At 49.1% G+C, this 26787-nt stretch overlaps 4 long non-coding RNA genes across 4 annotated transcripts; 2 read left to right on the top strand and 2 right to left on the bottom strand.

Moving 5' to 3' along the window:
* The first annotated feature begins 333 nt into the window (after nucleotides 1–333).
* On the top strand, nucleotides 334–3022 carry LOC148218615 (uncharacterized). Its single transcript, XR_015800299.1, has 2 exons — nucleotides 334–1728; nucleotides 2055–3022. It is a non-coding gene; the product is annotated as an uncharacterized LOC148218615 (long non-coding RNA).
* LOC148218614 (uncharacterized) lies at nucleotides 354–4526 on the bottom strand. The gene is made up of 2 exons (XR_015800300.1): nucleotides 4129–4526; nucleotides 354–3466 (listed from the first exon to the last, which is right to left on the bottom strand). It is a non-coding gene; the product is annotated as an uncharacterized LOC148218614 (long non-coding RNA).
* A 12966-nt stretch (nucleotides 4527–17492) lies between these two features.
* On the top strand, nucleotides 17493–20181 carry LOC148218613 (uncharacterized). The gene is made up of 2 exons (XR_015800297.1): nucleotides 17493–18887; nucleotides 19214–20181. It is a non-coding gene; the product is annotated as an uncharacterized LOC148218613 (long non-coding RNA).
* On the bottom strand, nucleotides 18994–21577 carry LOC148218612 (uncharacterized). Its single transcript, XR_015800298.1, has 2 exons — nucleotides 21288–21577; nucleotides 18994–20625 (listed from the first exon to the last, which is right to left on the bottom strand). It is a non-coding gene; the product is annotated as an uncharacterized LOC148218612 (long non-coding RNA).
* Nucleotides 21578–26787: the final 5210 nt, after the last annotated feature.

The raw sequence follows: 26787 nt of genomic DNA, 5'->3' as shown, positions 1-26787 counted from the left end.
GGGACTGGGGACTGGGACCAGGACCGTGATCGGGTTCCGGGACGGGGAACTGGGACTGGGACCAGGATCGGGGACCGGAACCGGGCACTGGGACCGGGACCAGGACTGGGGACGGGGACTGGGGACAGTGACCGGGACTGCAATCGGCACCGCCCCCCGAACCGCTCCCGGAACCGCTCCCCGGGCTACCCCGGCACGGCGACCGGGAACGCCCCCGGCACCGCCCCGGCACCGCCCCCGGTGCCGCCCCCGGCACTGCCCCGGCACCGCCCCGGGTAGCGCCCCCGGCACCGCCCCCGGGGCGGGCCGCCGAACGCACGCGATGACGCGCGGGGGGCGGGACGGCGCGGGGCGGTGACGCGCTTCATGCCAGGAGCAGGGCCGGGTGCGACGAAGACGGGAGCGGGACGACCCGATACCGCGCGGGGCCGCGGGCCCGTGCGGAGCCCGGCCCGCTGGGTAGGGGCCGCCAATGGCACCGGGGCTTCTGCTTCGGCTTCTGTCCGTGTCGGCGGGGAGGCCCCAGCCAGCGGTGCCCCTCTCCCTCGGCGACACGGGCGTGGAACTCGGCATCGGGCGCTGCATCGCCGCGGACAGCAGGGGGCGCACGGGTACCGATACTGCCATGGGGCCCGGCGCTGCTCTCCTGCTCCGCCGCCAGGCGGCGCTGCGCTGCCGTCCTGCCGCGCCTCCGGGCACGCTCGGTTTCCTCGGGACCCCGGGCCCCGCCTGTCCCGCCGCTGCGGAGGCGGGGGATGCTTTATGGGACTGCCCGAGCTGGCGGTGCCGGGTCTGGGGCGTTGGGGCGCGCCTTGGGGGGCTGCGGGTGCGCTCGTTTCCTCTTCTGCATGGCCTTCTGTGTGAGCATCTCTCGTTGCGACTGCTCTTGGAGAGTCAAACCCCTCCTCCTAAGTGGTCTCAGGAGCCTGGCAGGGTGAGTTTTGTTTCACAGGGGAAAGGGCCACTGGTCGTGTCCAGAGACCTGTGCACCCAGCCAGGTTTCTGCCTGATAAAATTCCAAATGGATGAGGATTTCTCCCAGCCCCAAGCTGCCCCCACCTGTAACCCTGGCTGCCTTTGGGGTGCCCAAAGCCTCCTCTGTGCAGATCTCAGGAACCTGGGAGGGGTGAACAATGTTGCACAGGGAAAAACCCCACAGATTTTATCTCCGGGCCTGGGGCCAGGAGCAGGCATTTGCGTGCTATAATTCCAGAAGGAGCACGGTGTCTCCCAGACCCAAGCCGCATCCAGCTGTGACCCAGCTGCTCTTGGAGTGCCAAAAGCCTCCTCGTAGCTGATCTCAGGAACCCTGGAAGGGTGAGTTTGGTTTCACAGGGAAAAGGCCTCCGTTTGTGTCCAGAGATCAAATAAGGGACTCTGCTTTTCCTCTAGTTCTCCTTCCTGTTTTCACCTGGGCTACAAGGATGGGCATGGCCTGTATTTCTCATATCAAAGTGATGTTACTAAATTTGTCCAGAAGTTCTGGTTGTTATTTTTATTAGTAGTAGTAATTTTCTGATAGAAAACACTCTCATTTTGCCTTTCCCACGTTGTTTCCAGGTGCTGCCCAGGATGGACATCTGTGGTCTCAGACAGTGATTCCCGAGGAGCAAGGAAAGCCTTTTCCTCACCTGCACAGTTCAGGTGGATGGGACAGAATTGGTGTGGCCTGACAAGGCAGGAAAAGCTGTCTGTGTTCTGAAGTGCCTTGAAAGCTTTCTCCGTCAGGTTTGGAAGGGGTTTCTCTTTGGGATTTCTTGTGATGCAGCACCACGGGTATCCCTTTGTGCCAAGTCCAGTGCTAAAGGATTGAAGAACTGACAAGTGGGGTCTGGGATGAAAATGCCGCTAATAAAATTAAGCAAAGAATACAATAAGAGAAATGAGCATCCTTTTAATGTCTGAAATAGTTAGGAATAAAAATGCTGGAAAAGGGCACTCTGAATTGGTGTCACTTGTCATGGATAAAACCCCAGAGTGAGGAATCAGAGCAGAAGTTGAGAGCTGGAATCCTTCTGCAGTCGACTTAATTTTCTTTTCCTCCTCTCTTTCAGGACAGGAAGAATCACGACTCTCCTGGCATCTTTGCCAAGAGCTGTGGTGTTTGATCAGCCAAAGCCCAGAGGCTTCAGCACCAGAGGTCTGAGCCTGGAGGGCTCCTGGTGCTGCCCGTGCTGTGGGCTATGTCAGAGGATGCAGGGTTCCTCTTTGCCTCCCTGCTGGGATTAACTGCCATGGGAATGTGGGATCTGGGTGAAACTCCAGCTCTCCTGGTGTTCAGGGGAGCAAGGTCTGAGGGACTCCTCTCTGGGGATGTGCGGTGAAGGACTGAATAGTGTGGAAGGAGAGTATTTATAAACTGTATCACTGTTTCTCCCAAAATTGGGGTGGAGCGGTGATGGGGGTGGTTGGGTTTGGTCTGGGCCTGTTATTCTTTGTGCAATTTTTAAATTCTCTTGTATGATTTACTGTCCGGTATCTTTCTAACAAAAGCTGACATAAATTTAGATTAAGGATTAGAACTTGGGTCCATTCATTGCAAACATTTGACAAGGCTGGAGGACTGGGGGTGGTGACTGCTCTCAGGAAAGGTTACTTATTAATACTGTGTCAGATTTCCCGCAGTGACTGTCAGGCCTGCATGGCTGTGAGTTCGTGCTCTTCTCACTGGGGAAATAAGTTCAGCAAAATTAGAAATGTTAGAAAAATCCAGCCAAAAATTCCACCTCTGTACCCTCTAAGTTTTCCCAGTTTTTCCCAGCTAGGAGCTGCACAGAAGTCAGGCAGGGGAAGTGACAACAGGGAACAGCTGAAAAATTCAAAGGCACAAAGAGGAAAGGGGAAAGGTTTCAGAAAACAATTCTATGGTCTAAGAATAATTTCTGATTCCCTACTGAGAAGAACACGAACTCACAGCCATTCAGGCCTGACAGTCCCCTGCAGTGAGAGCTCAGCACACATCCACAGAGGCAAGTCCAGCATCTTAAATGAAAAAATAAAAATAAAAACCAGAAGAAAAAGGTGATTTCTTCTGCTTCAGAGTTATTTCAAGTTCTTAAAGCCCAAGCAACATTTGCTCTTGATTTTGGTTGGGTGAATCATGAGCAGTGGGCACGGGTCATGCCATTCATTGAGCAGAAAACCCGGGGTCATTTAGAGGGGACACAAGAACTGTTTGTGTAGCGACCTCGGGCTGCAGAGGGGCAGGAGAAAGGCCAAGGGAGCTCCCTGGGGCCACCAGGGCCTGTGGGGAACAGAATGGACGCTTGGATGACCAGTGGAGGTGAGGAGTGGATCTGAGTTCATCTACAGGGAAATAAGGAGGGGATACTCTGGAGTGAAAAGCTGAGGTGATGAGTTCACCCACCTGGGCACGAGTTGTGTTTGCACAAAGTGGGACCAGAGGTGAAGGTCAATCCAAAGTCGATCCTGCTTGACCTCTGAATTCCAGGATAAGTTTTACAAGCTGCCAAATGAGGGAGTAAAAATACACAAAAATGAAACCGAGAGCATTCATGAGGTTCCTGGGAGTCCATTACACTGTTGTCATAGAATTCTTAATGAGTTTTGAGCTTTTAATGACAACAATTCAGTACTTTCTTTGGATTATTCACTGTGTAGGATTTGGGGTTTATCTGGATTTTAAAGGCGTCGTGGTGGCCCTGACACTGCTCAGGAGCTGGTAGGAAAAGCAGGGTCAGAGCTCCTGGCAGGCACAGGGTGTTTTTCCCAGAGTGGACTGTGGAGGAATTGTTTGGGCCTTGGATTGTCCCTCTGGGTGATGCCAGTTGCTGTGATTTGTGTAATTCCATACATTTAACTCCCAATACTTCCCAGCCCAGGAGCTTGAGCTGACAGGGCAGCACACAGATTGTTCTCTGTGCTGTGCCCCGATTTGGGGTTGGCTGTCAGCTTTGCTAGCTCCCGTGAATTATGCCCATAGCCCCGAATTCCCTGCTCAATTCCCACTGCCATAACCTCACAGCGCCTCATGGAGTGGGGATATACTGTGGCAGGAAGCTCAGCAGCATCGGCACAGGGACAGGTGTATATTCCAAAGAATTTGCTGTTTCAAACCCTCATCCCCCAGCCCCGCCGATGTCCCTGGGGGGCACTTGACAGAGTTACCTGGATTTCAGCTGATTTCACCCCCCCGAGCTCGGGCTCCAGGTGATCTTTTCAAGCAGGAGAAGGCAGGGGCCGGAGGCGCTCGTGGCCCGTGCCGAGGCAGTCCCTGGGGCCACGAGAGGACATCTCTCCCTGCAGAATTTCAGTTCTTTCCAGAGCCTCAGCAGTGACAGAGGACAAAGAGGAAGATGAGGAGGAGGAAGAAGGGGGAGAGGGTTTGAGAGGGGGGGAAGCCCAAATCCGTGCTGTGTGCGGAGCTCCGACAGCACGCTGCAGCCCGCAGCTCAGTGTGAGCACGGGGCAGAGGAGGCGATTTCTGGGCATTCAATCACCCTGAGGCGGGCCCGGCACCGCCCCTGCAGCACCGTCCCCAGCACAGCTCGGTACCGCTCCGGGATCACCCGGCCCCGCCCCCGGTGCCGCCCGGGACCACTGGGGACCGCCCCTAAAGCACCGCCCCGGCCCCGCCCGGTCCCGTCCCCGGGACCTCCGTGCCCCGCCTCGCCAAGCCCCGGCTCCGCCCCGAGCCTGCCCGGGCTGCGCCGGGACCATCGCTGGCGGCCCCGCCCCTCTCCCCCGGGCCGAAGCGGGCTGAAGGAGATGTCCGCACGATTGGAAACGCCGCCGAAAATCGCACCCGTGGGATCGGTGTCGGCGTCGTGCGCAGGCATCCCACTAGAGCGAGCGGGCTCCTTGCTGTGCCACCCACCTTTTGCAGCCAGAGTTAGAAGGTCGGGGAGCGACACCCGAGCCGCCATCTTGGGAGAGGCAGGCGCGCAGTACCGCGCTCTGCCCACAGGGTGGCGCTTGGGAGACAGGCAAGGGATGGAATCAAGGAGTGTCCCAATCCTTGAGGAAATCCCCCTGAATGAACGCCCCAAAAAACCCCGACCAGAACTGACAAACCTCCTGCCTCTGTATGAGTGCAAAGGGTGTGCAAGGAGTGTGCAAATAGTGTGCATTAGCAATCGATCGGCAGGCATTGGAAATCGATCGCCGATATAATCGATCGGCAGGCGCGATCAATCGATCGCCGATCTAATCGATCGGCAGGCATTAGCAATCGATCGCCGATCTAATCGATCGGCAGGCGCGATCAATCGATCGCCGATCTAATCGATCGGCAGGCATTAGCAATCGATCGCCGATCTAATCGATCGGCAGGCGCGATCAATCGATCGCCGATCTAATCGATCGGCAGGCATTAGCAATCGATCGCCGATCTAATCGATCGGCAGGCGCGATCAATCGATCGCCGATCTAATCCATAGGCACGCATTAGCTATCGATCGCCGATCTGATTTTTCCCGCCATTTTTCATGGATTTTTTCCCCCATTTCTTACTGATTTTTCCCCAATTTTTCATGCATTTTTTCCCGCAATTTTCGTGGATTTTTTCCCATATTTTCCCCATTTCTCACTGATTTTTTTCCCCCATTTCTCAATGATTTGTTTCCCCAATTTATCAAAGATTTTTTTTCCCCATTTCACCATGATGTTTCCCCCATTTCTCACTGATTTTTTCCCCCATTTCTCACTGATTTTTTCCCCCCATTTTTCCATGGATATTTCCCGATTTTCCCCCCCATTGCTCACTGATTTTTGCCCCCATTTCTCTCTGAATTTTCCCCCCATTTTCCATGCATTTTTCCCCCCATTAATCACTGATTTTTTCCCCCATTTATCACTGATATTTGCCCCCATTTCTCTCTGAATTTTTCCTTCCATTTTTCATGCATTTTTCCGCCCATTAATCACTGATTTTCTCCCCATTTATCACTGATTATTGCCCCCATTTTTCACTTATTTTTTCCCCACAGCATCGGCCACCACAGCACGAGCGACAACAGCTCGCTCTGTTCCCGCCATTGCCCATGGATTGTTTCCCTGTTTTCCATGGATTTTTTCCCCATTTCTCACTGATCCCCCCCCCATTTCTCACTGAATATTCCCCCATTTTTCATCGACTTTTCCCCCATTTCTCACTGATTTTTTCCCCATTTCTCAATTATTTTTTCCCCCACTTTTCCCCGTTTCTCACTGATTTATTCCCCCATTTTTCATGGATTTTTTTTCCCCCATTTCTCACTGATTTTTTTCCCCGTTTTTCAAAGATTCCCCCCCCGTTTTTCACTGATTTTTCTCCATTTCTCACTGATTTTCCCACCATTTTTCATGTGGTTTTTTTCCATTTCTCACTGATGTTTTACCCCATTCTTATTACCATTCTCATAGCTCTATTTTATATTTATACATATTCTTATATTTGCATTATTTCTGTTATACACTAGATTTTTCATAGATATTTGCTACTTAGATTTCATTATATTTTACATGTATACCAATCTATTTCTATTCTTTATATTTTATTTTTATATTAGCTATAAAAACCGTGCCTCTACCCAAATAAAAAGCATTTAAACATTCCTTTTAGACTATATTTAGGTATTTTTTATGGTTCTGTTTTTCATGCATTCTACACCCACCCCTCCCTGTCAATGTTCTGGCACCCAGCATGACCCCCCCCCCCCCCCCCCATGCCCGACTCACCTGCTCCTCCAGCGCAGCCCGGCTCCCTTTCCCAGGGACCTTGGGGTGCCCCAAACCACGTCGGAGCCCCCAGTCTCCACACCCTCCCCCTCCGTAGGGAACGGGAATGGGATGGGGAGCACACAGGACAAGAAAGGAACACAAAAGACACACTGGACAGAGAGAAGAAAAGGGCTGGAAGCTGGATATGAGGATGAAAGTGGAGCAGCAACAAACCTCAGGACTCTTGACTAGAGAGTGTGGCTGCTGAACGTCTCAAAAAAAACCCCCAGCTCCAACACAACATGCTGTGCTCACGGCTCGGCCTGGGACTCATCAGTGAACATCTCTCTCTTGCCAGGGCCATAAAGCCCCCGAGAAAACACGAGGTGAGGTTGATGTGCTCCGGCTTTGCTCCTGCTCAGCCCTAACCCCAGCCCCTGCTGCCAGTGAGCACCCTGATCTCTGAACCTCTTCTCAGCTTGTTTGTACGCTTCCAAATTCCTTCCTCTTTCTTCAAGCTTCATCTGTTTCCTGGCATTGGGAGAATGACAAGTGTTTAGCACAGCGCAATGAATACAACAGTCTCATTTTCAGAAGACACAACTGAACGAGAACCGACAGCAGCACTGCTTCGAGACAATCTGGGCACACGTTTCCCTTCCAGCAATCTGAGTGTTCTTTTGTGTCACGCCTGAAATTCTGAAAATGGTTTTTTGAGAAAAATTATCCATAACTAGAAAACAATCAAACCAAATAAATAGAACCCCTAGGATATAATAACAGCCCATATACTACAACACTCCAATTCTAATATTAATAAGAACACAGAAATTAGCTACACAGCATTACCTCAAACAAACACTACATACTGGCAAGAATCAAAACCACCACAAAATAATTCAAAAACTACCCTATGCCTTATGCTACAGGCTAGAACGCCATCGGCAAACCTTATCAAGGTATCCTTTAAAAACAACGCCCCACCAAAAACAAAAACAACACAAAACGCCATTCAAGAACTCCCTTATCAACACCTGAATGAAAAAACATGGCATTAGATAAATAGACCATAGCCCTTATCATACACCATCTACAAACAAAATAAAGCTAGACCATACATCCTCGAAAACCACCTTCAAAGCACGACATTAGAAAAACAAAACTTCCCAGAATTAAAAGCTGTATCTAACAAAAGCCGTCTGATAAAATTAACAACCAAGCCCCCACCATCAGAGCTGCCCCTACTAAACTCCCCATCGTACATATGAAAAATCAGTTTTAAAAACCTACTTCAATTCATTCTGCCTCAAATACAAAGCCATCCAGAAAGTTACCTTCACTCAAAAACAAAAGCGCACGTAGTAAATAACATTAAAAAATAAATCAGCACACTACACACCACAAGCATAAAATATTGAATTAAAACCAAAAATACCCCTATTCATTAAAGAGCCCAGCCGCAAGCTATATTTAACTATAACTTCGTGCAAACGTACACATATCATTAAAATAGATTTCTTTCAGAATACAACTGATGATCTAAAATAGTAAAATGTCCGAGAACGATATTATAATAGGATATCCTCGATCATCCTCCCGCAAATTCTCTCCACTGTATTGTCCGACACACACCGGAAAAAAAATCCAGTTTTTACTTTTTTCAGCTAACTTCTCATTTATTAGCTGAGAGGAATGTTGAATTTGTCTTTACAAATGAGCTGTGGATCAGCCTGTAGATAAGGCTAGCACTGAGAGATAAAAGAAACAATGGGATGGATTCCACTGATTGATGAATGGAAAGAGATATTTGCCTTTACAAACAAACTGCAGGGCTGCTGATAAATGAAATTGGATATCGAAAGATGAAAGAAGCAACGGGGGGAAACTATGAATTCTATAAGAATTAAAAATTAAAAGGGAGGGTTATACATTAGAGGGGAATTTCAGGTATCAGGCGTTCCGGGAAGTCTGTGCCTCTCAAGTACCTCAGCCAATGGGAAAAGAGAGAGGGAAATGCGGCCGGGAAAATAGGATAAAAAGGAGGCTGCGTCCTCCAAAAATTTGAGAGATCCCAGGGGAATGTCCCATGGCCTCTCCCTTTATTCGAATAAAGCAAAAAGGACTCCTCCGTTTCCTTTTTGGACATAAACCGCTGGTGTTTGTGGATTAATTTTCCTGACATTTAGCAACATATTGTTAAAAAAAAAAAAAAAAAAAAAAAAAAGTGATCCAGAAGAGGGCAACATTGACAGCCATTCCAAGACAGGATGAACAAATGCTTTCACATTGACAGAGGATGCTGCGATGTTCTGAGAACAGAAGATAGAATAAAATAAAGGAAGGTGATGTTACAAGACAGAAAAGGGTAAAATAAAAGGAGTACCTGAGACTGGGGGGCGGGGGGGAAGAAAATGGGGAAATATTAATTGCTACACACTAGGTACAAATGCTTTTTACAAGTAATTTATGAGAAGCAAGCTAAAAGCGTCTTACTGCTGCTAGTGATATCATGCTCCAAGCTCTGCTAATAATTCCTATTTCTAGCAATAGTTAAATTGAACTCACTACATTCCAACTATTTTTCTGCTTGTTTAGATGGCAGATCCGTTTGGAACACACCTTAGTATAGCAAATTCTATGCCCAGGTAGGGACCTCTCAGTTCTTCCATAAAACATTTTCTTCTGCATTATGGCAAGCCTTTGTTTTAGCTTGACAGCTTTCTTGAAACTTAAATTTACGCATGTATCCAAAGACATTTGCAATTCCAGAAATCGGTAGGCACATAATATGGAAAGTAAATAACATTCTCGAGAGGGAGTTGCTTTGTTACTGAGGGGATGAAAAGCAAGGCTAGAGCTAGTAGAACTACCCAAGAAATTGGACTTAACGCAGCTTTTACAAGGCTCAAAGTAGCCATACCGAGATGTTTGAGCTAAAAGCCCCAGTTACCAGACTTACAGGCCTAATAGTTATCACCACACCACATTCCCTGGTTGCAGTATTTTTAACAGCAGTGCAGAACGCTACTGAAAATTATTTTTAGGTTGAATTGTTCTCTCCCCTCACTGCCTGTGTAGCTGTTAGAGGCTTCCAGGAGGCTGGGGAAGCAGACTGCTGGTTTCACTTCCAGACAGGTCACTTCCGTGGTCTGCTGGAGGGCACTTTGAAGCCCGTGTCCTTTTCTTGCTCTATTGTATCTGACAACTTTCCTCCCCCACGTCTGTTTTTTAGCGGGCAGCATTTTCGGAGGGCCAGTCAAAGACCTCAGGCTCCGAGAGAATTCGTCTGCTTTGCTCTGTTTATGTGTGCAACAGATGGGAGCAGCAACTAAGTCAAGTAGTAACTTCTGAGCTGCCCAGTTATCAGTAAACCAAAATATTCTTTTGTGACTCTCGCCAGACGAACATATCATCCTATCCGAGTCACACACTGCCCCTCTGGCATTTTCCAGTCAGACAAAGAATTCCTGGCCCCTTGCATGAACCTCAGCTCTCCACCTTGTTCCAGAAAGAGTTCTAGATCCAAGGCCCAGTGAGCCAGCTACCCTTTGCTGCCCTGAGCAGTATGGAAACAGCCAAGCCCCAGCCCTGCAGCCCTGCCTAACTCGCCTTTGCCTCCCAAACCTGAACCTTTTCCTTGGCTGTGGCATCCTCACTCATGCAATCCTGAAGACAAAAATCTGATTTGGCAGGTGAGGCCGTTTCTAACGCAAAAGCTTCACCAAGGTTTCTCTTCCAACTTCAGCCTTAAACAGTCCTGTCCTCCTCAGACAGCCCCCACCTCCAGCCTTTAGCTGTAAATACTTACTGGTTTATAGCTAATGCTTGCCACCCCTCAAAATTAAGTCTTTTGATATGCATTTACATCCCTCCCTAACCATGTCCTCATCACCCTTCCCAAACTCAGCCTCATCTCCAGGCCTAGAACCTCTCCCTAGGTGAGGGACTGTCCTCGGGTAGGAGTGCTGACAGACCTGTGCATGAGCCCAGCTGCATAGCCCGTGCTAATCCCAGCCCAGCTCTAGCCTTTAAACCCACTGGGGCTTTGGTACTGGAGGCCCAGTTACAGTAACCCCTGTGGCCGTTCCGCTTCCAGGCCATCTGTGAGTTGTGATCCCCCACCCTACACCACTTTGGTGAGAAATGCATTCCTTTCTTACAATAAAGTTTTCATTGTATGTCTAAATTAAAGCATTCAGAGAAAACGTGTAGCAATTATATCAAGACAGACATGACAGGCACCAACATTAGTCTTTCATTACACACTTTTCATGCCTTCTCTCCACAGATTTCTTTGAGGCAACTCTGACTCCTTTTCTCACAGGCAGCTCCACACAGCACCGACTCCTCCTCTCCTCTGTACGACTGGCTAAACCCCAGCCTGTCCCTTCCCCAGCCACCTGAGCCTGTCTGTCCCACACACAGCATCCTCTCACCTTGTCCATCCCTTGCACGGCCACGTGTCCCTTCCTCCTCGCAGCACAGCCAGCAGGCTCCAGCCCACACTGCAGCAGGCTCTGCACCTCCAGCTGGAGCTGTGCTTAGTGAAACTGGCAGCCAGCTGACCCACGCTTTTATAACAACCAGCCTCACTGGGCAGGCAAGGCTGTTTCCACTCCTTGCTAATCACTACAGCTGTAACTCGTTGGCAACTAGTGCCTTCTGCACTATCCTTACAAACTATTCTCCTACAGAAATGGACCGGAATTCCGCGGGGATTTTCCGGGGATTCCGGGGGGATTTTCTGGGGATTCCGGGAGGATTTTGTCGGGAATTCCGGGGGGATTTTGTCGGGGATTCCGGGGGGAATTTCTGGGGGATTCCGGGGGGATTTTATCGGGGATTCCTGGGGGATATTCCCGGGGATTCCGGGGGGATTTTATCGGGGATTCTGGGCATATTTTCTCGCGGATTCCGGGGGGATTTTCTCAGGGATTCCGGGGAGATTTTATCGGGGATTCCGGGGGGATTTTTCCCGGGAAATGCGGGGGGCTTTTTCCCCGCGATTCCAGGGGGATTTTCCAGGGGATTCCAGGGGGATTTTATCGGGGATACCTGGGGGATTTTCCAGGGGATTCCTGGGGGATTTTCCCGGGGATTCCGGGGGGATTTTCACGGGGATTCCGGGGGGATTTTCACTGGGATTCCGGGGCGATTTTCTCAGGGAATTCCGGGGGATTTTCTCGGGAATTCCGGGAGGATTTTCCCGAGTATTCCGGGGGGATTTTTTCGGGGAGTCCGGGGGGATTTTCCCGGGGATTCCGAGGGGATATTCCCGGGGAATTCCGGGGGGATTTTCTCCGGGATTCCGGGGGGATTTTCCAGGGGTTTCAGCGAGGAATTTCCCAGGGAATTCCCGGTGGATTTTCCAGGGGATTCCGGGTGGATTTTCTCGGGGATTCCGGGGGGATTTTCCCGAGTATTCCGGGGGGAATTTTTCGGGGAGTCCGGAGGGATTTTCCCGGGGTATCCGGGGTGATTTGACGAGGAATTCCGGGGGGATTTTCCCGAGTGTTCCGGGGGGATTTCCTCGGGGATTACGGGATGATTTTCTCGGGCAATTCCGGGGGATGTTCTCGGGTATTCCGGGGCCATTATCTCGGTGATTCCGGGGAGATTTTCTCGGGGATTCCGAGATTATTTTCCCGGGGAATTCATGGGGATTTTCCAGGGGATTCCGGGGGGATTTTCTCGCGTATTCCCGGGGCATTTTCCTGGAGATTCCAGGGGGATTTTATCGGGGATTCCGGGGGGATTATCCAGGGGATTCCGGGGGGTTTTTCCAGGGGATTCCGGGCATATTTTCCCGAGTATTACGGGCGAATTTTCTCGGGGATTCCGGGGAGATTTTCTTGGGGATTCCGGGGGGGCTTTCACAGGGATTTCTGGGGGATTTTCGCGTGGATTCCGGGGGAAATTTCTCGGGGAGTCCGGGGGGATTTTCTAGGGGAATTCCGGGGGATTTTCTCGGGGATTCTGGGGGGATTTTCCCGGCGATTCCGGGTTGATTTTCCCGGGGACTCCGGGGGATTTTCTCGGGGATTTCTGGAGGATTTTCCCGGGGATTCCGGGCGGATTTTCTCGTGGATTCCGGGAGGATTTTCCCGGGGAATTCCGAGGGATTTTCAGGGGAATCCGGGGGGATTTTCTCGGGGATTCAGGGGGGATTTTCCACGGGATTCCGGGGGGATTTTCTCGGGGATTCCGGGGAGATTTTCTCACGTATTCCCGGGGCATTTTCCTGGAGATTCCAGGGGGATTTTATCGGGGATTCCGGGGGGATTATCCAGGGGATTCCGGGGGGATATTGCAGAGTATTCCGGGGGGATTTTCTGGGGGATTCCGGGGGGATTTTCCCGGCGAATTCCGGGGGGATTTTCTCGGGGATTCCTAGGGGATTTTCCAGGGGATTCCGGGGTGACTATCCCGGGGATTTTCCAGGGGGATTTTCCCGGGGATTCCGGGGGATTTTCTCGGGGATTCCGGGGGGTTTTTCCCGGGGATTCCCGGGGATTTTCTCTCGGATTTTTTCCCCAATTTTTCAAGCATTTTTTCCCGCAATTTTCCTGGATTTTTCCCAAATTTTCCCCATTTCTCACTGATTATTTTCCCCATTTCTCAATGATGTTTTTCCCCATTTTCCCCCCATTTCTCACTGATTTTTATCCCCCATTTTTCAATGATTTTTCCCCATTTCTCTCTGATTTTTGCCCCATTTCACCATGATGTTTTCCCCATTTCTCACTGATTTTTCCGTTGATTTTTCATGGATTTTTCCACCTATTTTTCGTGGATTTTTTCCCCATTTTTCCCCATTTCTCACTGATTTTTTCCCCCATTTATCACTCCTTTTTCCCCATTTTTCCCCATTTCTCACTGATTTTTTCCGCCATTTTTCATTGATTTTTTCCGCCATTTTTCATGGATGTTTCCCCCAATTTTCATGGATATTTCCTGATTTCCCCCCCCATTTCTCACTGATATTTGCCCCCATTTCTCTCTGATTTTTCCATCATTTTTCATGGTTTTTCCCCCCCATTTCTCACTGATTTTACCCCCTTTCTCACTGATTTTATTAATGTTTGTATTTCTATTTCTATTTATATTTATATTTATTATTATTGTTTTGCATGTTTATGTTTATGTTTATGTTTATGTTTATGTTTCTATCTATGCAGGTTAACGTTTGTGCATGTTCATGTCTATGTTTATATTTATGCATATTTATTTTTATGCCGGCGAACGCGGGCAGGCGTTTTATGTAAACGCCTATCCGCCGGGGTCCTAGAGAGGCCGCCATCTTGAGCGTGTCGGGACTCTCAAAATGGCGGCTCGGGCGGCACCCCGGCTGACCTGCCAAAAATGGCGGCAGAAAGGGCGGGAAAAAATCAGGACCCCGGTGTGTAGGCATAAGATGCCTGATTACATCGCCGACGCCGATCCGCTCGCCGCCAATTTTCCCGGATGTTTCAGAGCGTGCCGACAACGGCCGCGCGGTCCGCGGTGCCGCGGGCGTGAGGGCGCCGGCGGGCGCGGACAGGCGTTTTATGTAAACGCCTATCCGCCGGGGTCCTAGAGAGGCCGCCATCTTGAGTGTGTCCGCACTCTCAAAATGGCGCCTCGGGCGGCACCCCGGCTGACCTGCCAAAAATGGCGGCAGAAAGGGCGGGAAAAAATCAGGACCCCGGTGTGTAGGCATAAGATGCCTGATTACATCGCCGACGCCGATCCGCTCGCCGACAATTTTCCCGGATGTTTCAGAGCGTGCCGACAACGGCCGCGCGGTCCCCGGTGCCGCGGGCGTGAGGGCGCCGGCGGGCGCGGACAGGCGTTTTATGTAAACGCCTATCCGCCGGGGTCCTAGAGAGGCCGCCATCTTGAGTGTGTCCGCACTCTCAAAATGGCGGCTCGGGAGGCACTCCGGCTGACCTGCCAAAAATGGCGGCAGAAAGGGCGGGAAAAAATCAGGACCCCGGTGTGTAGGCATAAGATGCCTGATTACATCGCCGACGCCGATCCGCTCGCCGACAATTTTCCCGGACGTGTCAGAGCGTGCCGACAACGGCCGCGCGGTCCGCGGTGCCGCGGGCGTGAGGGCGCCGGCGAGCGCGGACAGGCGTTTTATGTAAACGCCTATCCGCCGGGGTCCTAGAGAGGCCGCCATCTTGAGCGCTGCCGCAGGGCTGGGTCCCGGCCCGCGGGCCCTTCCGCCATCCTGAGAGGGGCACGGTGCAGTACCCGCCTGTGTCCACACGGCGGCAGCACTGCCGCCCAACTCAGCCCGGCACTGCCGCCCTGTCAGGGACAGCCAGAGAAGGGAGAGAGTTCCAAGCACCAGAGTCCCCACCCGTCATAAAATCCTCTCAATGAACGCCCCAAAAAAACCCCGACCCAAACTAAAAATGCCCTGCCTCTGACCAAATGAAAAAAAAAAACCTTTTATATATATAAATCATCTATTTTTTAATATTTAATTTCTAGTCATAATCTATACATATTTCATATATTCAATTTAATTGCTATTCTATTTATCATATATACAATATTATTTTATTATTCATTATATACATAGATTTATATTACTAATGTTATTTCTATTTTATCTATATCCATCTATATTTGGAGGTTCATAGTTTTTAATATTATTTCTTTAAAAGCTCTGCCTCTAACCAAATAGAAACAAAAAACTCGATTATTTTAAATTATATTTGAATATATTTTTCTATTTAGTTTTCATATTTATATCTGTAGATTTATATGTCTATATTGTGTATTCTATATTTATATACTATTTAATGTAGTTTTTACTAGTATATTAATATACTAGATGCTATTTACATTCTATTATAACATACTATTTAATAGAACATATTAAAATCGATAAATTATTTATATTACATACTACATACATGTATTTTATATTTATATTTATTTCTATATATTTATACTTACATATATATATGCATATATAGTTATAATAATTTTATGTCAGTATCTATTTTTGCATATTTGTATATTTTTGCCTATATTATTTTCAAAAAACCCTCCTCTAACCAAATAAAAACCAATAAAACATTCCTTTTAAAGTCTGAATATTTATATATTTCTATTTTCATAACATAATATAATGTAATGTAATATATTTATATATTGGTTTCTTATATTTGCTTCTATATTTTTATTCTTTATCTTTTCTATTTACAGTATCTATAAAAAAACCCTACCTCTATCCAAACACAAGCCAATAAAACATTCCTTTTAGACTATATTTAGCTATTTTTTAAGGTTCTGTTTTTCATGCATTCTACACCCACCCCTCCCTCTCAATGTTCTGGCACCCACCATGACCCCCCCCCCATGCCCGACTCACCTGCTCCTCCAGCGCAGCCCGGCTCCCTCTCCCAGGGACCTTGGGGTGCCCCAAACCACGTCGGAGCCCCCCTCAGCCTTTTTTCCTCACCCCAAAGAAGGCACAGAACGACTCCTTTAATGAAGTTGTTTTAACAATTGTAAGGCTAGAGCTTTTGGTATCCACTGCTTGCCATCCCTTGTAAACCAATTTTTTTCTTCTTTCTTCTGCAGCTTAATAAACCTCTTTTTTTCCCCATAGTTTTCCAAATGCATGTATTACCGCATATGCATATTTAGAATCAGTAAATATATTTAATGTCTTGTCCTGCTATAATTCACAGGCTCTCACAAGCGTGTGCAGCTCTGCTGTCTGAGCTGACCAGGTGGCTGGTAACCTCCCCCCTTCCTTTAATTGCTTTCCATTCACGATAGAGTATCCTGTAAATCATGAAGAATGGGGGGAAAAATCAGTGAGAAATGGGGAAAAAAATCCCTGAAGAATGGGGGGAAAAATCAGTGAGAAATGGGGAAAAGTGGGGAAAAAATCCGTTAGAAATGGGTGGGGAAATTCCATGAAAAATGGCGAAAGAAATCAGTGAGAAATGGGGAAAAATGGGTAAAAAATCAGTGCGAAATGGGGGGGGGGGGGGGGGGGGAATCAATGAGAAATCGGGGAAAAACATAAGTAAGAAACGGGGGGGAAAAGTCCATGAAAAATGGGGAAAAATCAGTGGGAAATGGGGATAAATCTGGAAAAAATCCATGAAAAATGGGGGAAAATATCAGTGAGAAATGGGGGAAAATGGGGAAAACGTCAGTGAGAAATGGGGAAAAATCAGTGAAAAACGGGGGGAAAACTCCATGAAGAATGGGGAAAAAAATCAGTGAGAAATGGGGAAAAAAATCCCTGAAAAATGGGGGAAAATATCAGTGAGAAATGGGGAAAAAATGGGGAAAAAAATCATTGATAAATCGGGGGAAAAATCAGTGTGAAAGGGGGGGAAAAATCGGGATCGGGGACGTGGACCGGGACTGGGATCGGGGACCGGGACGGGGAAATGGGACAGGGACCGGGATCGCGGACGGGGACCTGGGACAGGGACCGGAACCGGGATCGGGGACGGGGACTGGAGACAGGGACCGGGACCGGGACTGGGGACTGGGACCAGGACCGTGATCGGGTTCCGGGACGGGGAACTGGGACTGGGACCAGGATCGGGGACCGGAACCGGGCACTGGGACCGGGACCAGGACTGGGGACGGGGACTGGGGACAGTGACCGGGACTGCAATCGGCACCGCCCCCCGAACCGCTCCCGGAACCGCTCCCCGGGCTACCCCGGCACGGCGACCGGGAACGCCCCCGGCACCGCCCCGGCACCGCCCCCGGTGCCGCCCCCGGCACTGCCCCGGCACCGCCCCGGGTAGCGCCCCCGGCACCGCCCCCGGGGCGGGCCGCCGAACGCACGCGATGACGCGCGGGGGGCGGGACGGCGCGGGGCGGTGACGCGCTTCATGCCAGGAGCAGGGCCGGGTGCGACGAAGACGGGAGCGGGACGACCCGATACCGCGCGGGGCCGCGGGCCCGTGCGGAGCCCGGCCCGCTGGGTAGGGGCCGCCAATGGCACCGGGGCTTCTGCTTCGGCTTCTGTCCGTGTCGGCGGGGAGGCCCCAGCCAGCGGTGCCCCTCTCCCTCGGCGACACGGGCGTGGAACTCGGCATCGGGCGCTGCATCGCCGCGGACAGCAGGGGGCGCACGGGTACCGATACTGCCATGGGGCCCGGCGCTGCTCTCCTGCTCCGCCGCCAGGCGGCGCTGCGCTGCCGTCCTGCCGCGCCTCCGGGCACGCTCGGTTTCCTCGGGACCCCGGGCCCCGCCTGTCCCGCCGCTGCGGAGGCGGGGGATGCTTTATGGGACTGCCCGAGCTGGCGGTGCCGGGTCTGGGGCGTTGGGGCGCGCCTTGGGGGGCTGCGGGTGCGCTCGTTTCCTCTTCTGCATGGCCTTCTGTGTGAGCATCTCTCGTTGCGACTGCTCTTGGAGAGTCAAACCCCTCCTCCTAAGTGGTCTCAGGAGCCTGGCAGGGTGAGTTTTGTTTCACAGGGGAAAGGGCCACTGGTCGTGTCCAGAGACCTGTGCACCCAGCCAGGTTTCTGCCTGATAAAATTCCAAATGGATGAGGATTTCTCCCAGCCCCAAGCTGCCCCCACCTGTAACCCTGGCTGCCTTTGGGGTGCCCAAAGCCTCCTCTGTGCAGATCTCAGGAACCTGGGAGGGGTGAACAATGTTGCACAGGGAAAAACCCCACAGATTTTATCTCCGGGCCTGGGGCCAGGAGCAGGCATTTGCGTGCTATAATTCCAGAAGGAGCACGGTGTCTCCCAGACCCAAGCCGCATCCAGCTGTGACCCAGCTGCTCTTGGAGTGCCAAAAGCCTCCTCGTAGCTGATCTCAGGAACCCTGGAAGGGTGAGTTTGGTTTCACAGGGAAAAGGCCTCCGTTTGTGTCCAGAGATCAAATAAGGGACTCTGCTTTTCCTCTAGTTCTCCTTCCTGTTTTCACCTGGGCTACAAGGATGGGCATGGCCTGTATTTCTCATATCAAAGTGATGTTACTAAATTTGTCCAGAAGTTCTGGTTGTTATTTTTATTAGTAGTAGTAATTTTCTGATAGAAAACACTCTCATTTTGCCTTTCCCACGTTGTTTCCAGGTGCTGCCCAGGATGGACATCTGTGGTCTCAGACAGTGATTCCCGAGGAGCAAGGAAAGCCTTTTCCTCACCTGCACAGTTCAGGTGGATGGGACAGAATTGGTGTGGCCTGACAAGGCAGGAAAAGCTGTCTGTGTTCTGAAGTGCCTTGAAAGCTTTCTCCGTCAGGTTTGGAAGGGGTTTCTCTTTGGGATTTCTTGTGATGCAGCACCACGGGTATCCCTTTGTGCCAAGTCCAGTGCTAAAGGATTGAAGAACTGACAAGTGGGGTCTGGGATGAAAATGCCGCTAATAAAATTAAGCAAAGAATACAATAAGAGAAATGAGCATCCTTTTAATGTCTGAAATAGTTAGGAATAAAAATGCTGGAAAAGGGCACTCTGAATTGGTGTCACTTGTCATGGATAAAACCCCAGAGTGAGGAATCAGAGCAGAAGTTGAGAGCTGGAATCCTTCTGCAGTCGACTTAATTTTCTTTTCCTCCTCTCTTTCAGGACAGGAAGAATCACGACTCTCCTGGCATCTTTGCCAAGAGCTGTGGTGTTTGATCAGCCAAAGCCCAGAGGCTTCAGCACCAGAGGTCTGAGCCTGGAGGGCTCCTGGTGCTGCCCGTGCTGTGGGCTATGTCAGAGGATGCAGGGTTCCTCTTTGCCTCCCTGCTGGGATTAACTGCCATGGGAATGTGGGATCTGGGTGAAACTCCAGCTCTCCTGGTGTTCAGGGGAGCAAGGTCTGAGGGACTCCTCTCTGGGGATGTGCGGTGAAGGACTGAATAGTGTGGAAGGAGAGTATTTATAAACTGTATCACTGTTTCTCCCAAAATTGGGGTGGAGCGGTGATGGGGGTGGTTGGGTTTGGTCTGGGCCTGTTATTCTTTGTGCAATTTTTAAATTCTCTTGTATGATTTACTGTCCGGTATCTTTCTAACAAAAGCTGACATAAATTTAGATTAAGGATTAGAACTTGGGTCCATTCATTGCAAACATTTGACAAGGCTGGAGGACTGGGGGTGGTGACTGCTCTCAGGAAAGGTTACTTATTAATACTGTGTCAGATTTCCCGCAGTGACTGTCAGGCCTGCATGGCTGTGAGTTCGTGCTCTTCTCACTGGGGAAATAAGTTCAGCAAAATTAGAAATGTTAGAAAAATCCAGCCAAAAATTCCACCTCTGTACCCTCTAAGTTTTCCCAGTTTTTCCCAGCTAGGAGCTGCACAGAAGTCAGGCAGGGGAAGTGACAACAGGGAACAGCTGAAAAATTCAAAGGCACAAAGAGGAAAGGGGAAAGGTTTCAGAAAACAATTCTATGGTCTAAGAATAATTTCTGATTCCCTACTGAGAAGAACACGAACTCACAGCCATTCAGGCCTGACAGTCCCCTGCAGTGAGAGCTCAGCACACATCCACAGAGGCAAGTCCAGCATCTTAAATGAAAAAATAAAAATAAAAACCAGAAGAAAAAGGTGATTTCTTCTGCTTCAGAGTTATTTCAAGTTCTTAAAGCCCAAGCAACATTTGCTCTTGATTTTGGTTGGGTGAATCATGAGCAGTGGGCACGGGTCATGCCATTCATTGAGCAGAAAACCCGGGGTCATTTAGAGGGGACACAAGAACTGTTTGTGTAGCGACCTCGGGCTGCAGAGGGGCAGGAGAAAGGCCAAGGGAGCTCCCTGGGGCCACCAGGGCCTGTGGGGAACAGAATGGACGCTTGGATGACCAGTGGAGGTGAGGAGTGGATCTGAGTTCATCTACAGGGAAATAAGGAGGGGATACTCTGGAGTGAAAAGCTGAGGTGATGAGTTCACCCACCTGGGCACGAGTTGTGTTTGCACAAAGTGGGAACAGAGGTGAAGGTCAATCCAAAGTCGATCCTGCTTGACCTCTGAATTCCAGGATAAGTTTTACAAGCTGCCAAATGAGGGAGTAAAAATACACAAAAATGAAACCGAGAGCATTCATGAGGTTCCTGGGAGTCCATTACACTGTTGTCATAGAATTCTTAATGAGTTTTGAGCTTTTAATGACAACAATTCAGTACTTTCTTTGGATTATTCACTGTGTAGGATTTGGGGTTTATCTGGATTTTAAAGGCGTCGTGGTGGCCCTGACACTGCTCAGGAGCTGGTAGGAAAAGCAGGGTCAGAGCTCCTGGCAGGCACAGGGTGTTTTTCCCAGAGTGGACTGTGGAGGAATTGTTTGGGCCTTGGATTGTCCCTCTGGGTGATGCCAGTTGCTGTGATTTGTGTAATTCCATACATTTAACTCCCAATACTTCCCAGCCCAGGAGCTTGAGCTGACAGGGCAGCACACAGATTGTTCTCTGTGCTGTGCCCCGATTTGGGGTTGGCTGTCAGCTTTGCTAGCTCCCGTGAATTATGCCCATAGCCCCGAATTCCCTGCTCAATTCCCACTGCCATAACCTCACAGCGCCTCATGGAGTGGGGATATACTGTGGCAGGAAGCTCAGCAGCATCGGCACAGGGACAGGTGTATATTCCAAAGAATTTGCTGTTTCAAACCCTCATCCCCCAGCCCCGCCGATGTCCCTGGGGGGCACTTGACAGAGTTACCTGGATTTCAGCTGATTTCACCCCCCCGAGCTCGGGCTCCAGGTGATCTTTTCAAGCAGGAGAAGGCAGGGGCCGGAGGCGCTCGTGGCCCGTGCCGAGGCAGTCCCTGGGGCCACGAGAGGACATCTCTCCCTGCAGAATTTCAGTTCTTTCCAGAGCCTCAGCAGTGACAGAGGACAAAGAGGAAGATGAGGAGGAGGAAGAAGGGGGAGAGGGTTTGAGAGGGGGGGAAGCCCAAATCCGTGCTGTGTGCGGAGCTCCGACAGCACGCTGCAGCCCGCAGCTCAGTGTGAGCACGGGGCAGAGGAGGCGATTTCTGGGCATTCAATCACCCTGAGGCGGGCCCGGCACCGCCCCTGCAGCACCGTCCCCAGCACAGCTCGGTACCGCTCCGGGATCACCCGGCCCCGCCCCCGGTGCCGCCCGGGACCACTGGGGACCGCCCCTAAAGCACCGCCCCGGCCCCGCCCGGTCCCGTCCCCGGGACCTCCGTGCCCCGCCTCGCCAAGCCCCGGCTCCGCCCCGAGCCTGCCCGGGCTGCGCCGGGACCATCGCTGGCGGCCCCGCCCCTCTCCCCCGGGCCGAAGCGGGCTGAAGGAGATGTCCGCACGATTGGAAACGCCGCCGAAAATCGCACCCGTGGGATCGGTGTCGGCGTCGTGCGCAGGCATCCCACTAGAGCGAGCGGGCTCCTTGCTGTGCCACCCACCTTTTGCAGCCAGAGTTAGAAGGTCGGGGAGCGACACCCGAGCCGCCATCTTGGGAGAGGCAGGCGCGCAGTACCGCGCTCTGCCCACAGGGTGGCGCTTGGGAGACAGGCAAGGGATGGAATCAAGGAGTGTCCCAATCCTTGAGGAAATCCCCCTGAATGAACGCCCCAAAAAACCCCGACCAGAACTGACAAACCTCCTGCCTCTGTATGAGTGCAAAGGGTGTGCAAGGAGTGTGCAAATAGTGTGCATTAGCAATCGATCGGCAGGCATTGGAAATCGATCGCCGATATAATCGATCGGCAGGCGCGATCAATCGATCGCCGATCTAATCGATCGGCAGGCATTAGCAATCGATCGCCGATCTAATCGATCGGCAGGCGCGATCAATCGATCGCCGATCTAATCGATCGGCAGGCATTAGCAATCGATCGCCGATCTAATCGATCGGCAGGCGCGATCAATCGATCGCCGATATAATCGATCGGCAGGCGCGATCAATCGATCGCCGATCTAATCCATAGGCACGCATTAGCTATCGATCGCCGATCTGATTTTTCCCGCCATTTTTCATGGATTTTTTCCCCCATTTCTTACTGATTTTTCCCCAATTTTTCATGCATTTTTTCCCGCAATTTTCGTGGATTTTTTCCCATATTTTCCCCATTTCTCACTGATTTTTTTCCCCCATTTCTCAATGATTTGTTTCCCCAATTTATCAAAGATTTTTTTTCCCCATTTCACCATGATGTTTCCCCCATTTCTCACTGATTTTTTCCCCCATTTCTCACTGATTTTTTCCCCCCATTTTTCCATGGATATTTCCCGATTTTCCCCCCCATTGCTCACTGATTTTTGCCCCCATTTCTCTCTGAATTTTCCCCCCATTTTCCATGCATTTTTCCCCCCATTAATCACTGATTTTTTCCCCCATTTATCACTGATATTTGCCCCCATTTCTCTCTGAATTTTTCCTTCCATTTTTCATGCATTTTTCCGCCCATTAATCACTGATTTTCTCCCCATTTATCACTGATTATTGCCCCCATTTTTCACTTATTTTTTCCCCACAGCATCGGCCACCACAGCACGAGCGACAACAGCTCGCTCTGTTCCCGCCATTGCCCATGGATTGTTTCCCTGTTTTCCATGGATTTTTTCCCCATTTCTCACTGATCCCCCCCCCATTTCTCACTGAATATTCCCCCATTTTTCATCGACTTTTCCCCCATTTCTCACTGATTTTTTCCCCATTTCTCAATTATTTTTTCCCCCACTTTTCCCCGTTTCTCACTGATTTATTCCCCCATTTTTCATGGATTTTTTTTCCCCCATTTCTCACTGATTTTTTTCCCCGTTTTTCAAAGATTCCCCCCCCGTTTTTCACTGATTTTTCTCCATTTCTCACTGATTTTCCCACCATTTTTCATGTGGTTTTTTTCCATTTCTCACTGATGTTTTACCCCATTCTTATTACCATTCTCATAGCTCTATTTTATATTTATACATATTCTTATATTTGCATTATTTCTGTTATACACTAGATTTTTCATAGATATTTGCTACTTAGATTTCATTATATTTTACATGTATACCAATCTATTTCTATTCTTTATATTTTATTTTTATATTAGCTATAAAAACCGTGCCTCTACCCAAATAAAAAGCATTTAAACATTCCTTTTAGACTATATTTAGGTATTTTTTATGGTTCTGTTTTTCATGCATTCTACACCCACCCCTCCCTGTCAATGTTCTGGCACCCAGCATGACCCCCCCCCCCCCCCCCCATGCCCGACTCACCTGCTCCTCCAGCGCAGCCCGGCTCCCTTTCCCAGGGACCTTGGGGTGCCCCAAACCACGTCGGAGCCCCCAGTCTCCACACCCTCCCCCTCCGTAGGGAACGGGAATGGGATGGGGAGCACACAGGACAAGAAAGGAACACAAAAGACACACTGGACAGAGAGAAGAAAAGGGCTGGAAGCTGGATATGAGGATGAAAGTGGAGCAGCAACAAACCTCAGGACTCTTGACTAGAGAGTGTGGCTGCTGAACGTCTCAAAAAAAACCCCCAGCTCCAACACAACATGCTGTGCTCACGGCTCGGCCTGGGACTCATCAGTGAACATCTCTCTCTTGCCAGGGCCATAAAGCCCCCGAGAAAACACGAGGTGAGGTTGATGTGCTCCGGCTTTGCTCCTGCTCAGCCCTAACCCCAGCCCCTGCTGCCAGTGAGCACCCTGATCTCTGAACCTCTTCTCAGCTTGTTTGTACGCTTCCAAATTCCTTCCTCTTTCTTCAAGCTTCATCTGTTTCCTGGCATTGGGAGAATGACAAGTGTTTAGCACAGCGCAATGAATACAACAGTCTCATTTTCAGAAGACACAACTGAACGAGAACCGACAGCAGCACTGCTTCGAGACAATCTGGGCACACGTTTCCCTTCCAGCAATCTGAGTGTTCTTTTGTGTCACGCCTGAAATTCTGAAAATGGTTTTTTGAGAAAAATTATCCATAACTAGAAAACAATCAAACCAAATAAATAGAACCCCTAGGATATAATAACAGCCCATATACTACAACACTCCAATTCTAATATTAATAAGAACACAGAAATTAGCTACACAGCATTACCTCAAACAAACACTACATACTGGCAAGAATCAAAACCACCACAAAATAATTCAAAAACTACCCTATGCCTTATGCTACAGGCTAGAACGCCATCGGCAAACCTTATCAAGGTATCCTTTAAAAACAACGCCCCACCAAAAACAAAAACAACACAAAACGCCATTCAAGAACTCCCTTATCAACACCTGAATGAAAAAACATGGCATTAGATAAATAGACCATAGCCCTTATCATACACCATCTACAAACAAAATAAAGCTAGACCATACATCCTCGAAAACCACCTTCAAAGCACGACATTAGAAAAACAAAACTTCCCAGAATTAAAAGCTGTATCTAACAAAAGCCGTCTGATAAAATTAACAACCAAGCCCCCACCATCAGAGCTGCCCCTACTAAACTCCCCATCGTACATATGAAAAATCAGTTTTAAAAACCTACTTCAATTCATTCTGCCTCAAATACAAAGCCATCCAGAAAGTTACCTTCACTCAAAAACAAAAGCGCACGTAGTAAATAACATTAAAAAATAAATCAGCACACTACACACCACAAGCATAAAATATTGAATTAAAACCAAAAATACCCCTATTCATTAAAGAGCCCAGCCGCAAGCTATATTTAACTATAACTTCGTGCAAACGTACACATATCATTAAAATAGATTTCTTTCAGAATACAACTGATGATCTAAAATAGTAAAATGTCCGAGAACGATATTATAATAGGATATCCTCGATCATCCTCCCGCAAATTCTCTCCACTGTATTGTCCGACACACACCGGAAAAAAAATCCAGTTTTTACTTTTTTCAGCTAACTTCTCATTTATTAGCTGAGAGGAATGTTGAATTTGTCTTTACAAATGAGCTGTGGATCAGCCTGTAGATAAGGCTAGCACTGAGAGATAAAAGAAACAATGGGATGGATTCCACTGATTGATGAATGGAAAGAGATATTTGCCTTTACAAACAAACTGCAGGGCTGCTGATAAATGAAATTGGATATCGAAAGATGAAAGAAGCAACGGGGGGAAACTATGAATTCTATAAGAATTAAAAATTAAAAGGGAGGGTTATACATTAGAGGGGAATTTCAGGTATCAGGCGTTCCGGGAAGTCTGTGCCTCTCAAGTACCTCAGCCAATGGGAAAAGAGAGAGGGAAATGCGGCCGGGAAAATAGGATAAAAAGGAGGCTGCGTCCTCCAAAAATTTGAGAGATCCCAGGGGAATGTCCCATGGCCTCTCCCTTTATTCGAATAAAGCAAAAAGGACTCCTCCGTTTCCTTTTTGGACATAAACCGCTGGTGTTTGTGGATTAATTTTCCTGACATTTAGCAACATATTGTTAAAAAAAAAAAAAAAAAAAAAAAAAAGTGATCCAGAAGAGGGCAACATTGACAGCCATTCCAAGACAGGATGAACAAATGCTTTCACATTGACAGAGGATGCTGCGATGTTCTGAGAACAGAAGATAGAATAAAATAAAGGAAGGTGATGTTACAAGACAGAAAAGGGTAAAATAAAAGGAGTACCTGAGACTGGGGGGCGGGGGGGAAGAAAATGGGGAAATATTAATTGCTACACACTAGGTACAAATGCTTTTTACAAGTAATTTATGAGAAGCAAGCTAAAAGCGTCTTACTGCTGCTAGTGATATCATGCTCCAAGCTCTGCTAATAATTCCTATTTCTAGCAATAGTTAAATTGAACTCACTACATTCCAACTATTTTTCTGCTTGTTTAGATGGCAGATCCGTTTGGAACACACCTTAGTATAGCAAATTCTATGCCCAGGTAGGGACCTCTCAGTTCTTCCATAAAACATTTTCTTCTGCATTATGGCAAGCCTTTGTTTTAGCTTGACAGCTTTCTTGAAACTTAAATTTACGCATGTATCCAAAGACATTTGCAATTCCAGAAATCGGTAGGCACATAATATGGAAAGTAAATAACATTCTCGAGAGGGAGTTGCTTTGTTACTGAGGGGATGAAAAGCAAGGCTAGAGCTAGTAGAACTACCCAAGAAATTGGACTTAACGCAGCTTTTACAAGGCTCAAAGTAGCCATACCGAGATGTTTGAGCTAAAAGCCCCAGTTACCAGACTTACAGGCCTAATAGTTATCACCACACCACATTCCCTGGTTGCAGTATTT

This window comes from Sturnus vulgaris, unplaced genomic scaffold (genome assembly GCF_052056855.1).
Source record: "Sturnus vulgaris isolate bStuVul1 unplaced genomic scaffold, bStuVul1.hap1 Scaffold_1739, whole genome shotgun sequence".
Classification (NCBI taxonomy): Eukaryota; Metazoa; Chordata; class Aves; order Passeriformes; family Sturnidae; genus Sturnus; species Sturnus vulgaris.
The sequence above is the reverse complement of the archived record's forward strand: the minus strand, read 5'-3'. Positions and strand labels throughout refer to the sequence as shown.